This window comes from Rhinoderma darwinii, chromosome 8 (assembly GCF_050947455.1).
Source record: "Rhinoderma darwinii isolate aRhiDar2 chromosome 8, aRhiDar2.hap1, whole genome shotgun sequence".
Classification (NCBI taxonomy): domain Eukaryota; kingdom Metazoa; phylum Chordata; class Amphibia; order Anura; family Rhinodermatidae; genus Rhinoderma; species Rhinoderma darwinii.
Window position 1 is genome coordinate 1,759,150 of NC_134694.1, and position 15,268 is coordinate 1,774,417.

A 15,268-nucleotide genomic window follows, 5' to 3' on the forward strand; every position below is an offset into this window, starting at 1 on the left:
GGACCTATGTATTTCTAGGTCTACAGCCAGACTGAGGAAGTCAATGGGGCTCCCGTAATGACGGGAGCGTTGCTAGGAGACGTCTGTAAATAGTCACTGTCCAGGGTGCTGAAAGAGTTAAGCGATCGGCAGTAACTGTTTCTGCACCCGGGACAGTGACTACCGATCTCAATATACATGTATCTGTAAAAAAACATATAAGTTCATACTTACCGAGAACTCCCTGCGTCTGTCTCCAGTCCGGCCTCCCAGGATGACGTTTCAGTGTAAGTGACGGCTGCAGCCAATCACAGGCCAAGCACAGGCTGCAGCGGTCACATGGACTGGAGCGTCATCCAGGGAGGTCGGGCCGGATGCCGAAAGAGGGACGCGTCACCAAGACAACGGGCGGTAAGTATGAATTTCTTTGACTTTCACTAGGGAAAGTGCTGTCCCTTCTCTCTATCCTGCACTGAATAGGGAGAAGAGAAGCACTTTTCCTGCAGTCCGCAGCGGCCAGTCCGCATCAATTTTCTGCACATTTTGTGCAGATCCGCTGCAGAATCTGCAACGCAGATTCTGTGCGGCATTGATGCGGACAGTTGCGGAGGAATTCCGCCATGTGTGGTCATGCCCTTATGGAGAATCTGAAGCATTTCTGTAGCCATCCCTGCAGTTACTTCTGCCTTGTTATTGATAATTTCTTGCTGATGGTTATATAAAACTATGGCCCACATTTACTAAGACGCCGGTTTTAGTAAAGGAGATAGTTGGAATGGTTTGCGCCAAATTAATGAAAAGTTGCACGCCTCTTAATAAATTTGACTCAATTTGCACTGCCTAAAAGGCATAAAAACAGATTTATACCCGATTTGAGCAGATGTAGATTTTCAACTGCTCTATTCTCCAGCTTTCTACTTAAAAATCATTTGACTAAAACGACATCTTGGAGACTACACCAACTTTTCTAGTCACATGCCAGATTTGGCGGGTGACGAGAACAGATGCAAATTTGACCTCAAATTTGTTGCATGTTGTTAATTTTTTTGGTGCAGTTTACCCAAAAACCTGGATGCTAAATGCGTGGCTATGTGTCCAACCGAGAATACGGAGAATTCAGCAAATGGCTGTGTGTTCAAATGCCATAATACCCCCTCCCCCAGTATCTTTCTCATTGTTTTGAGGGCCACAATGCACTTTGGCTTTGTACATTTTTTCTTGGTTAATATTATCACTATGTTTAATTCCGATCTGCAGTAACCTACAGTATATATTGCAGATCTTGCACAGTGAGTGAAGATTCTGGTGGGAATTGCTATTTAAAGAGGCTCTGTCACCAGATTTTGCAACCCCTATCTCCTATTGCAGCAGATCGGCGCTGCAATGGATATAAGAGTAAAGTTTTATTTTTTTTTAAAACGAGCATTTTTGGCCAAGTTATGACCATTTTTATATTTATGCAAATGAGGCTTTCTAAAGTACAACTGGGCGTGTTTAAAGTAAAAGTACAACTGGGCGTGTATTATGTGCGTACATCGGGGCGTTTTTACTTCTTTTACTAGCTGGGCGTTGTGAATGGGAGTGTATGATGCTGACAAATCAGCATCATCCACTTCCCTTCGTTAACACCCAACTTCTGGCAGTGCACAGACACCGCGTGTTCTCCAGAGATCACGCTGTGACGTCACTTCCTGCCCCAGGTCCAGCATCGTGTCGGACGAGCGAGGACACATCGGCACCAGAGGCTACAGTTGATTCTGCAGCAGCATCGGCGTTTGCAGGTAAGTAGCTACATCGACTTACCTGCAAACGCTGATGCTGCTGCAGAATCAACTGTAGCCTCTGGTGCCGATGTCTTCTCGCTCGTCCGACACGATGCAGGACCTGGGGCAGGAAGTGAGTGACGTTACTCTTATCTACATTGCAGCGCCGATCTGCTGCAATACGAGATAGGGGTTGCAAAATCTGGTGACAGAGCCTCTTTAAGGAACGATCGCCTAATACTTGCTGTGCCAAACTATGAGAAGCTGAGACGCGGCTTTGTGTCTGGTGGGAGATTGGGGAAGCCTGGCATCTATTGTCCTTGTGAGTTTCTCATGCTTAATGGAGCCCTCAAAGACGTGTGCGCTGCTTATTAGCCATCAGGAAATTGCTATTTCTATTCTGCAAATTAAAGCTTTTCAGCGGGTTTAGACAGAAAGGATGTTTTCTTCGTGGACGTTTTATGTTGTGTTTTCTTTCTTTTTTTAAATGATCCTTTATACTGAAGGATGTGAAAATCTGTCCTCGTATCTATCTGCTCAGACTGTACAGCTGGGAACAGACGTCATTATGTTGTTTCAGGAAACCCTCTCATACTGTTGAGTGATGAGGAGTAGAAGTCCAGGAGTTTGGGTTAAATTATGATGCTGCACAAATAAGTTATTCTCTTAAGAGTGTTTTTACATGAAAGCACTTTGGGATGTTGTTGTCACAACCTTTTTTTCCCAAAATTGGTTTTTGGTGCAGTGAGAAAGCAGCAAATAAAGCCTCCTGTATATCCACTCTTACCAAAGTATTGACACTTGTGAGCAGTAATATAACTACTATAAGGCCCCACTCACACGAACGTGCTTTGTTCTGCGGTCCAGGCTGATAGACGATAAATAATAGACGTGGCCATGTGCACGGTCCACGATTTGCGGGCGGCTCGCGGGTGACACTCCGCTGCCGGCCGACACAAGAATCACGGCCGTGCACATGGCTATGGTCGTGTGCATGAGGCCTTAGGTTTCCTTTACACATCAGTCTTTTATGTCTATTTAAACGGCATCAAAAATTGCTAGCGTTATTAAAATGTAACATGCGTTTTTTATGGCGTTCTAAATGCCGTTTTTGTGTGATTTTTACGCATGCTATAGTCCTATAATTTTTTTAAGTCTTATAGAGAAGCCTATAAGAAAAACATCTGATAAATGGCCATATCCAGAGAATGCTGCGTTTGAATTTTTTTTTTTACTAACCACAAAATTGGCTCAAAAAATAAAACTCAGTTGTATGTAGTGCATTGAATATTTTACAAAAGACTTTAACGTAACATCTGGGCGCACTAAGAAAAAAGCTGTTAAAACAAATTGCATTTTTTGCTGCAGTTTTCTCAAAATCACGGCAAAACCCCTGCATTTTGACACAGTTTCACGAAAATTATGTCAAAGACCACATTCTGAACACGAGGCCAGAACAAACCCTAACGCCTCATGCACATGACCGTGTGCGCCGTCCGAGTCCCGTCAGTGATCCGAGGAAAGATAGGACATGTTCTATCTTTCCTTGGATCGAAGACTTGGACCATTTTTCACGGACCCGATTCACCCGCTAAAGTGAATGGGTCCGTGAAGACTATCGGGTGCCACTCGGATGCCGTCAAAAATGGCCCGAGTGGCACAACGGTCGTGTTCATGAGGCATTAATGTCTGGAGCTTGTTTAGTGCCTGTTTGTATGGTCATATTTTAGTGATGTATTCCTTTTCATAGTTTTTTGTTTTGTTATTATCGGGCTGGATCCCAGTACATTACTATATTTTTTTATGTTTGGAGCTCTAAGAAAATAAAGTGCACTATAGCATTTTTACATATCACAATCATTCTCGTTCGCTCCATTATTTAGATCCCAGGATACATTGCAATGCTATCTCCTCTGCATGTCATATTCATATTAAAAAAAACAGTTCTAGCAGGGCTAAATAACTAGACTAGGAAAGTATGCTGAGACTTGTAGTGTATGTTGTCTGTGTTGCGGGGATCAAATGCTTTGATTCATTTTTGTATCTCTAACATTATGCTTTAGTTCTATGCTGCTGTTCCTGACATTTAATATGCGTCTCTTTCTGTGTATAAGACAGATGTGCAGGCTCTGTATTGATGAATGAGCAATGTACACTTCACAGCGTGGGATTTTTCTTTGATTATTTATGCCAGTCTGACACCTCACTTATGTCACACTGGTCCAGACCTGCCATCTGCTTCTCGTAAAGATAAGACCATTAGATAGACACCTTGAGTCATGTGTTTATGGAGGTAAGCACAGGGCAGGTGGCTATGAGACCGCTGGATCCAAGATAACATCCAAGATTGATCTGCTAAAAAGATAGATCGTCATCTCATGAGTCGGATATAAAATTTCACTGTGTGTTTATTAATAAGAGGGGTCCAGCATCAACTGACATCCATGTCACACACTTGTAAATCTTGAAACAATATGGATCCAAAGATTAAATGAGTGGGTATGCAGCATGTGTGTGTATGTGATGTGTGAGGATACACAATACATCATAGTATGGTGGAGTCCTGCCTCATATTACTGTAATAATAATAACAACAACAAGTATATAACTATTCTAATACTGCCCTCTATATACAAGAATATAACTACTATAATACTGCCCCTATATACAAGAATATAACTACTATAATACTGCCCCTATATACAGGAATATAACTACTATAATACTGCCCCCAATATTCAAGAATATAACTACTATAATACTGCCCCCTATATACAAGAATATAACTACTATAATACTGCCTCCTATATACAAGAATATAACTACTATAATACTGCCCCCAATATTCAAGAATATAACTACTATAATACTGCCCCCTATATACAAGAATATAACTACTATAATACTGCCCCCTATATACAAGAATATAACTACTATAATACTGCCTCCTATATACAAGAATATAACTACTATAATACTGCCTCCTATATACAAGAATATAACTACTATAATACTGCCCCCTATATACAAGAATATAACTACTATAATACTGCCTCCTATATACAAGAATATAACTACTATAATACTGCCCCTATATACAAGAATATAACTACTATAATACTGCCCCTATATACAAGAATATAACTACTATAATACTGCCCCCAATATTCAAGAATATAACTACTATAATACTGCCCCCTATATACAAGAATATAACTACTATAATACTGCCCCCAATATTCAAGAATATAACTACTATAATACTGCCCCCTATATACAAGAATATAACTACTATAATACTGCCTCCTATATACAAGAATATAACTACTATAATACTGCCCCTATATACAAGAATATAACTACTATAATACTGCCCCCTATATACAAGAATATAACTACTATAATACTGCCCCTATATACAAGAATATAACTACTATAATACTCCCCCTATATACAAGAATATAACTACTATAATACTGTCCCCTATATACAAGAATATAACTACTATAATACTGCCCCCTATATACAAGAATATAATTACTATAATACTGCCTCTATATACAAGAATATAACTACTATAATACTGCCTCCTATATACAAGAATATAACTACTATAATACTGCCCCTATATACAAGAATCGAACTACTATAATACTGCCCCCTATATACAAGAATATAACTACTATAATACTGCCCCTATATACAAGAATATAACTACTATAATACTGCTCCTATATACAAGAATATAACTACTATAATACTGCTCCTATATACAAGAATATAACTACTATAATACTGCCCCTGTATACAAGAATATAACTACTATAATACTGCCCCCTATATACAAGAATATAACTACTATAATACTGCCCCCTATATACAAGAATATAACTACTATAATACTGCCCCCTATATATACAAGAATATAACTACTATAATACTGCTCCTATATACAAGAATATATCTACTATAATACTGCCCCTATATACAAGAATATAACTACAATAATACTGCTCCTATATACAAGAATATAACTACTATAATACTGCTCCTATATACAAGAATATAACTACTGTAATACTGCCCCTATATACAAGAATATAACTACTATAATACTGCTCGTATATACAAGAATATAACTACTATAATACTGCCCCTATATACAAGAATATAACTACTATAATACTGCTCCTATATACAAGAATATAACTACTATAATACTGCTCCTATATACAAGAATATAACTACTATAATACTGCCCCTATATACAAGAATATAACTACTATAATACTGCTCGTATATACAAGAATATAACTACTATAATACTGCCCCCTATATACAAGAATATAACTACTATAATACTGCCCCCTATATACAAGAATATAACTACTATAATACTGCCCCCTATATACAAGAATATAACTACTATAATACTGCCACCTATATACAAGAATATAACTACTATAATACTGCTCCCTATATACAAGAATATAACTACTATAATACTGCTCCCTATATACAAGAATATAACTACTATAATACTGCTCCCTATATACAAGAATATAACTACTATAATACTGCCTCTATATACCATAATATAACTACTATAATACTGCCTCCTATATACAAGAATATAACTGCTATAATACTGCCGCTATATACAAGAATATAACTACTATAATACTGCCCCTATATACAAGAATATAACTACTATAATACTGCCCCCTATATACAAGAATATAACTACTATAATACTGCCCCTATATACAAGAATATAACTACTATAATACTGCCCCTATATACAAGAATATAACTACTATAATACTTCTCCCTATATACAAGAATCTAACTACTATAATACTGCCCCCTATATACAAGAATATAACTACTATAATACTGCCCCTATATACAAGAATATAACTACTATAATACTGCTCCTATATACAAGAATATAACTACTATAATACTGCTCCTATATACAAGAATATAACTACTATAATACTGCCCCTATATACAAGAATATAACTACTATAATACTGCTCCTATATACAAGAATATAACTACTATAAGGGCATGGCCACACGTGGCGGATTTCCTCCGCAACTGTCCGCATCAATGCCGCACCTAATCCGGGTTGCGGATTACGGCTGCGGATCTGCCCAAAATGTGCAGTAAATTGATGCGGACTAACTGCTGCGGACTGCGGTAAAAGTGCTTCCCTTCTCTCTATCAGTGCAGGATAGAGAGAAGGGACAGCACTTTCCCTAGTGAAAGTAAACGAATTTCATACTTACCGGCCGTTGTCTTGGTGACGCGTCCCTCTTTCGGCATCCAGCCCGACCTCCCTGGATGACGCGGCAGTCCATGTGACCGCTGCAGCCTGTGCTTGGCCTGTGATTGGCTACAGCCGTCACTTAGACTGAAACGTCATCCTGGGAGGCCGGACTGGAGACAGAAGCAGGGAGTTCTCGGTAAGTATGAACTTATATTTTTTTACAGGTTGCTGTATATTGGGATCGGTAGTCACTGTCCCGGGTGCCGATCGCTTAACTCTTTCAGCACCCTGGACAGTGACTATTTACAGACGTCTCCTAGCAACGCTCCCGTCATTACGGGAGCCCCATTGACTTCCTCAGTCTGGCTGTAGACCTAGAAATACATAGGTCCAGCCAGAATGAAGAAATGTCAAGTTAAAAAAGCAAGACGCATCCGCAGCACACATAACATGTGCATGACAGCTGCGGACTTCATTGCGGAAATTAGAATCTCCATTGAAGTCAATGGAGAAATTCTGCCATGAGTCCGCCACTGCTCCGCAACAGACAGAGCATGCTGCGGACACCAAATTCCGCTCCGCAGCCTATGCTCCGCAGCGGAATTTTACGCATCGTCTAAACGAACACTGCTAAATTAAAGTGGAAGTCAATGGAGAAACGGCTCCGCTGCGGATTAACGCTGCGGAGTGTCCGCAGCGGAATTTAAGTGAAATTCCGCCACGTGTGAACCCAGCCTAATACTGCTCCTATATACAAGAATATAACTACTATAATACTGCCCCTATATACAAGAATATAACTACTATAATACTGCCCCTATATACAAGAATATAACTACTATAATACTGCTCCTATATACAAGAATATAACTACTATAATACTGCCCCCTATATACAAGAATATAACTATTATAATACTGCCACCAATATACAAGAATATAACTACTATAATACTGCCCCCCTATATACAAGAATATAACTACTATAATACTGCTCCTATATACAAGAATATAACTACTATAATACTGCCTCCTATATACAAGAATATAACTACTATAATAATACTGTCTCCTATATACAAGAATATAACTACTATAATACTGCCCCCTATATACAAGAATATAACTATTATAATACTGCCACCAATATACAAGAATATAACTACTATAATACTGCCCCCCTATATACAAGAATATAACTACTATAATACTGCTCCTATATACAAGAATATAACTACTATAATACTGCCCCTATATACAAGAATATAACTACTATAATACTGCCCCCTATATACAAGAATATAACTACTATAATACTGCCCCTATATACAAGAATATAACTACTATAATACTGCCCCCATATACAAGAATATAACTACTATAATACTGCCCCTATATACAAGAATTTAACTATTATAATACTGCCCCCTATATACAAGAATATAACTACTATAATACTACCCCCTATATACAAGAATATAACTACTATAATACTGCCCCCTATATACAAGAATATAACTACTATAATACTGCCCCCTATATACAAGAATATAACTACTATAATACTGCTCCTATATACAAGAATATAACTACTATAATACTGCCCCCTATATACAAGAATATAACTACTATAATACTCCCCCTATATACAAGAATATAACTACTATAATACTGCCCCTATATACAAGAATGTAACTACTACAATACTGCTCCTATATACAAGAATATAACTACTATAATACTGGCCCTATATACAAGAATATAACTACTATAATACTGCCCCTATATACAAGAATATAACTACTATAATACTACCCCCTATATACAAGAATATAACTACTATAATACTCCCCCTATATACAAGAATATAACTACTATAATACTGCCCCCTATATACAAGAATATAACTACTATAATACTGCCCCCTATATACAAGAATATAACTACTATAAGGCCTCATTTACACGAGCGTGTGCGTTTTGCGCGCGCAAAAAACGCTGCGTTTTGCGCGCGCAAAAGGCACTTGGCAGCTCCGTGTGTCATCCGTGTATGATGCGCGGCTGCGTGATTTTCGCGCAGCCGCCATCATAGAGATGAGGCTAGTCGACGCCCGTCACTGTCCAAGGTGCTGAAAGAGCTAACTGATCGGCAGTAACTCTTTCAGCACCCTCGACAGTGAATGCCGATCACAATATACACCAACCTGTGAATAAAAAAAGATGTTCAAACTTACCATGAACTGCCTGCTTCCTCCAGTCCGGTCTCCCGGCCGTTGCCTTGGTGACGCGTCCCTCTCTCGTCATCCGGCCCCACCTCCCAGGATGACGCCGCAGTCCATGAGACCGCTGCAGCCTGTGATTGGCTGCAGCCTGTGCTTGGCCTGTGATTGGCTGCAGCTGTCACTTGGACTTAACTGTCATCCCGGGAGGTCGGACCGGAGTTATCGGTAAGTCAGAACGTCTTTTTTTTTTTACAGGTTCATGGATTTTCGGAGCGGAAGTCACTGTCCATGGTGCTGAACCAGTTTAACGCTTTCAGCACTGTGGACAGAGACTGTCTCCTGACGTCGCGTACCCGAACATTTTTTACCGGTTTCGGTCAAAACGAGTTTGGCCGAACCCGGTGAAGTTCGGTGCGCTCATCTCGAATTTGACACTCCGTTTGGATGTTTGTAAACAGAAAAGCACGTGGTGCTTTTCTGTTTACATTCAGGAGTTTGACAGCTCTTGCGCGAATCACGCAGTTCGCACGGAAGTGCTTCCGTGCAGCATGCGTGGTTTTCACGCACCCATTGACTTCAATGGGTGCGTGATGCGCGAAAAACGCACGATTTTAGAACATGTCGTGAGTTTTACGCAACGCACGCGCACTGCGCAAAATTCACGCATCGTCTAAACAGCCCCATAGACTATTATAGGTGCGTACGACACGCGTGAAAAGCACGCGCGTCGCACGCGCGTATAATACGCTCGTGTAAATGAGGCCTAATACTGCCCCCTATATACAAGAATATAACTACTATAATACTCCCCCTATATACAAGAATATAACTACTATAATACTGCCCCTATATACAAGAATGTAACTACTACAATACTGCTCCTATATACAAGAATATAACTACTATAATACTGCCCCTATATACAAGAATATAACTACTATAATACTGCCCCCTATATACAAGAATATAACTACTATAATACTGCCCCCTATATACTAGAATATAACTACTATAATACTGCTCCTATATACAAGAATATAACTACTATAATACTGCCCCCTATATACAAGAATATAACTACTATAATACTCCCCCTATATACAAGAATATAACTACTATAATACTGCCCCTATATACAAGAATGTAACTACTACAATACTGCTCCTATATACAAGAATATAACTACTATAATACTGCCCCTATATACAAGAATATAACTACTATAATACTGCCCCTATATACAAGAATATAACCACTATAATACTGCTCCTATATACAAGAATATAACTACTATAATACTGCCCCCTATATACAAGAATATAACTACTATAATACTACCTCCTATATACAAGAATATAACTACTATAATACTGCCCCTATATACAAGAATATAACTACTATAATACTCCCCCTATATACAAGAATATAACTACTATAATACTGCCCCTATATACAAGAATGTAACTACTACAATACTGCTCCTATATACAAGAATATAACTACTATAATACTGCCCCTATATACAAGAATATAACTACTATAATACTGCCCCCTATATACAAGAATATAACTACTATAATACTGCCCCCTATATACAAGAATATAACTACTATAATACTGCTCCTATATACAAGAATATAACTACTATAAGGGCATGGCCACACGTGGCGGATTTCCTCCGCAACTGTCCGCATCAATGCCGCACCTAATCCTGGTTGCGGATTACGGCTGCGGATCTGCCCAAAATGTGCAGTAAATTGATGCGGACTAGCTGCTGCGGACTGCGGTAAAAGTGCTTCCCTTCTCTCTATCAGTGCAGGATAGAGAGAAGGGACAGCACTTTCCCTAGTGAAAGTAAACGAATTTCATACTTACCGGCCGTTGTCTTGGTGACGCGTCCCTCTTTCGGCATCCAGCCCGACCTCCCTGGATGACGCGGCAGTCCATGTGACCGCTGCAGCCTGTGCTTGGCCTGTGATTGGCTGGAGCCGTCACTTAGACTGAAACGTCATCCTGGGAGGCCGGACTGGAGACAGAAGCAGGGAGTTCTCGGTAAGTATGAACTTATATTTTTTTATAGGTTGCTGTATATTGGGATCGGTAGTCACTGTCCCGGGTGCCGATCGCTTAACTCTTTCAGCACCCTGGACAGTGACTATTTACAGACGTCTCCTAGCAACGCTCCCGTCATTACGGGAGCCCCATTGACTTCCTCAGTCTGGCTGTAGACCTAGAAATACATAGGTCCAGCCAGAATGAAGAAATGTCAAGTTAAAAAAGCAAGACGCATCCGCAGCACACATAACATGTGCATGACAGCTGCGGACTTCATTGCGGAAATTAGAATCTCCATTGAAGTCAATGGAGAAATTCCGCCATGAGTCCGCCACTGCTCCGCAACAGACAGAGCATGCTGCGGACACCAAATTCCGCTCCGCAGCCTATGCTCCGCAGCGGAATTTTACGCATCGTCTAAACGAACACTGCTAAATTAAAGTGGAAGTCAATGGAGAAACGGCTCCGCTGCGGATTAACGCTGCGGAATGTCCGCAGCGGAATTTAAGTGAAATTCCGCCACGTGTGAACCCAGCCTAATACTGCTCCTATATACAAGAATATAACTACTATAATACTGCCCCTATATACAAGAATATAACTACTATAATACTGCCCCTATATACAAGAATATAACTACTATAATACTGCTCCTATATACAAGAATATAACTACTATAATACTGCCCCCTATATACAAGAATATAAATATTATAATACTGCCACCAATATACAAGAATATAACTACTATAATACTGCCCCCCTATATACAAGAATATAACTACTATAATACTGCTCCTATATACAAGAATATAATTACTATAATACTGCCTCTATATACAAGAATATAACTACTATAATACTGCCTCCTATATACAAGAATATAACTACTATAATACTGCTCCTATATACAAGAATATAACTACTATAATACTGCTCCTATATACAAGAATATAACCACTATAATACTGCCCCCTATATACAAGAATATAACTACTATAATACTGCCTCCTATATACAAGAATATAACTACTATAATACTGCTCCTATATACAAGAATATAACTACTATAATACTGTCCCCTATATACAAGAATATAACTACCATAATACCGCCCCTATATACAAGAATATAACTACTATAATACTGCCCCTATATACAAGAATATAACTAATATAATAATACTGTCTCCTATATACAAGAATATAACTAATATAATAATACTGCCCCCTATATACAAGAATATAACTAATATAATAATACTGTCTCCTATATACAAGAATATAACTACTATAATACTGCCCCCTATATACAAGAATATAACTATTATAATACTGCCACCAATATACAAGAATATAACTACTATAATACTGCCCCCCTATATACAAGAATATAACTACTATAATACTGCTCCTATATACAAGAATATAACTACTATAATACTGCCCCTATATACAAGAATATAACTACTATAATACTGCCCCCTATATACAAGAATATAACTACTATAATACTGCCCCTATATACAAGAATATAACTACTATAATACTGCCCCCTATATACAAGAATATAACTACTATAATACTGCTCCCTATATACAAGAATATAACTACTATAATACTGCCCCCATATACAAGAATATAACTACTATAATACTGCCCCTATATACAAGAATTTAACTATTATAATACTGCCCCCTATATACAAGAATATAACTACTATAATACTACCCCCTATATACAAGAATATAACTACTATAATACTGCCCCCTATATACAAGAATATAACTACTATAATACTGCCCCCTATATACAAGAATATAACTACTATAATACTGCCCCTATATGCAAGAATATAACTACTATAATACTGCCCCTATATACAAGAATATAACTACTATAATACTACCCCCTATATACAAGAATATAACTCCTATAATACTGCTCCCTATATACAAGAATATAACTACTATAATACTGCCCCTATATACAAGAATATAACTACTATAATACTGCTCCTATATACAAGAATATAACTACTATAATACTGCCCCCTATATACAAGAATATAACTACTATAATACTGTCTCCTATATACAAGAATATAACTACTATAATACTGCCCCTATATACAAGAATATAACTACTATAATACTGCCCCCTATATACAAGAATATAACTACTATAATACTGTCTCCTATATACAAGAATATAACTACTATAATACTGCCCCTATATACAAGAATATAACTACTATAATACTGTCTCCTATATACAAGAATATAACTACTATAATAATACTGTCTCCTATATACAAGAATATAACTACTATAATAATACTGTCTCCTATATACAAGAATATAACTACTATAATACTGCTCCCTATATACAAGAATATAACTACTATAATACTGCCCCCTATATACAAGAATATAACTACTATAATACTGCTCCTATATACAAGAATATAACTACTATAATACTGCCCCTATATACAAGAATATAACTACTATAATACTGCCCCCTATATACAAGAATATAACTACTATAATAATACTGTCTCTATGATCCGCTCATGTTTGACATTTGCCTGAAGTTCTCATGGAAAAAAAGTGTTACAATTGGCACCTCTATGCTCTGATTCCTCCAGGTAACTCGCTCATTTGACATATTACATTTTTATTAATCCCCATGAACAGTGGAGTGACATGTCTGGCGGTAAAGTTGGATTGTTTTGTCCTATTAGTTGATGCCTTTGTGTGTCTTTTACTGGCGATTCGTCTTACTTTGGTTCCTACTGTAAATGATGGGTTTACTATTGTAGGAAGGAGATAGCTGCACAATTGTCTGGGATTATGTTTGGAATATATAATTATACGGCCTCATAATCTAATCACAATCACAGTGCTCTTCTTTTTTACCGAGTCAATCTGTGGAGAGGGACAGGTGGCTAATAGGAACTTCCTTGTTGATGAGTGTGAGTTTAGGGTTCAAATGTGTCAATGACGGGGTCTGATTATCTGAATAAATACTGGTTATCTGTTCACGACTCTTGGGATTTACTGAGCTGGTGAATGAACTCCACATTCATCCAGGGAAATACAGACTTCCAGTCCATAGCTTCACCTTACATGCGGGGACAGCTGGCCATACTTGAAGACTTCTTGAATATTTGATGGGGCCCATTGTGTAAATGACTTCTGTGGGGGGGGGGGGGTGTCCAGTTTTGGTGCCACTACTTGGCCGCTTTATAGAGATGAATTTCTTAGAAGTCAGTGAACGTTGAGTGCAATTCGTGATAGCTAGACCCCATCATTTCCATTGAATTATAGGGGAATGGAGGTGACGGACATTTATTTCTTATTTTACTTTGCATCTTTTTAGATTTTGTGGTAAAATTGGCAAATTTTTATTTTTGTGAAACTTAACTTCCTTAGTATTTAATTCAGACTTTGAAGTTGTTGGGGAGAGAAATGAATGGTAGACTTAAAATAAACGACACAGATACAAAAAAATTATTACTGACAAATTATCATCCAGAAAGAGGAGAAACCCTTCTGCCGACCCTTTAATGATTCATCTATAAAGTTTATTCTTTTATAATCTGTGAACATGGAAGCGAAACGCAACTCACTGCACTTTTAACTTTGTAGCAGCGACGCCCTGAGATAATCCCCCTGAATCCACCTCCGTTCTTTGGATTTCTCTGGCCTTTGATATTGTCCTGGTTTAATAGGATCTAATCATGGCAGTGAGAACCTCTCGCAAGTGGAGCCTCCGGTGTGGGAGGAATTCGTTGCTTATTTTGTGGTTTGCTGACAAGCGTAGATTAAGCAGATAAAACGGGAAGACGCTGGAGGGACCGAGTACCTGTGGGCAGCACTTGCAGCAGTCTGTACTTGTGACAGGTGCTGCGTATAGTGTTATTAACCCTGAGTGTGCATCATTGTGTATAATATCTTTTTTTTTTTCTAATCT

General features: G+C 38.2%; 1 protein-coding gene across 4 annotated transcripts in view; it reads left to right on the top strand.

The window, feature by feature from the left end:
- Positions 1–15,268, top strand: part of EGFL7 (EGF like domain multiple 7) — a 143,443-nt gene that overhangs the window by 5,020 nt on the left and 123,155 nt on the right. The gene's annotated exons all lie outside the window — the stretch shown is intronic.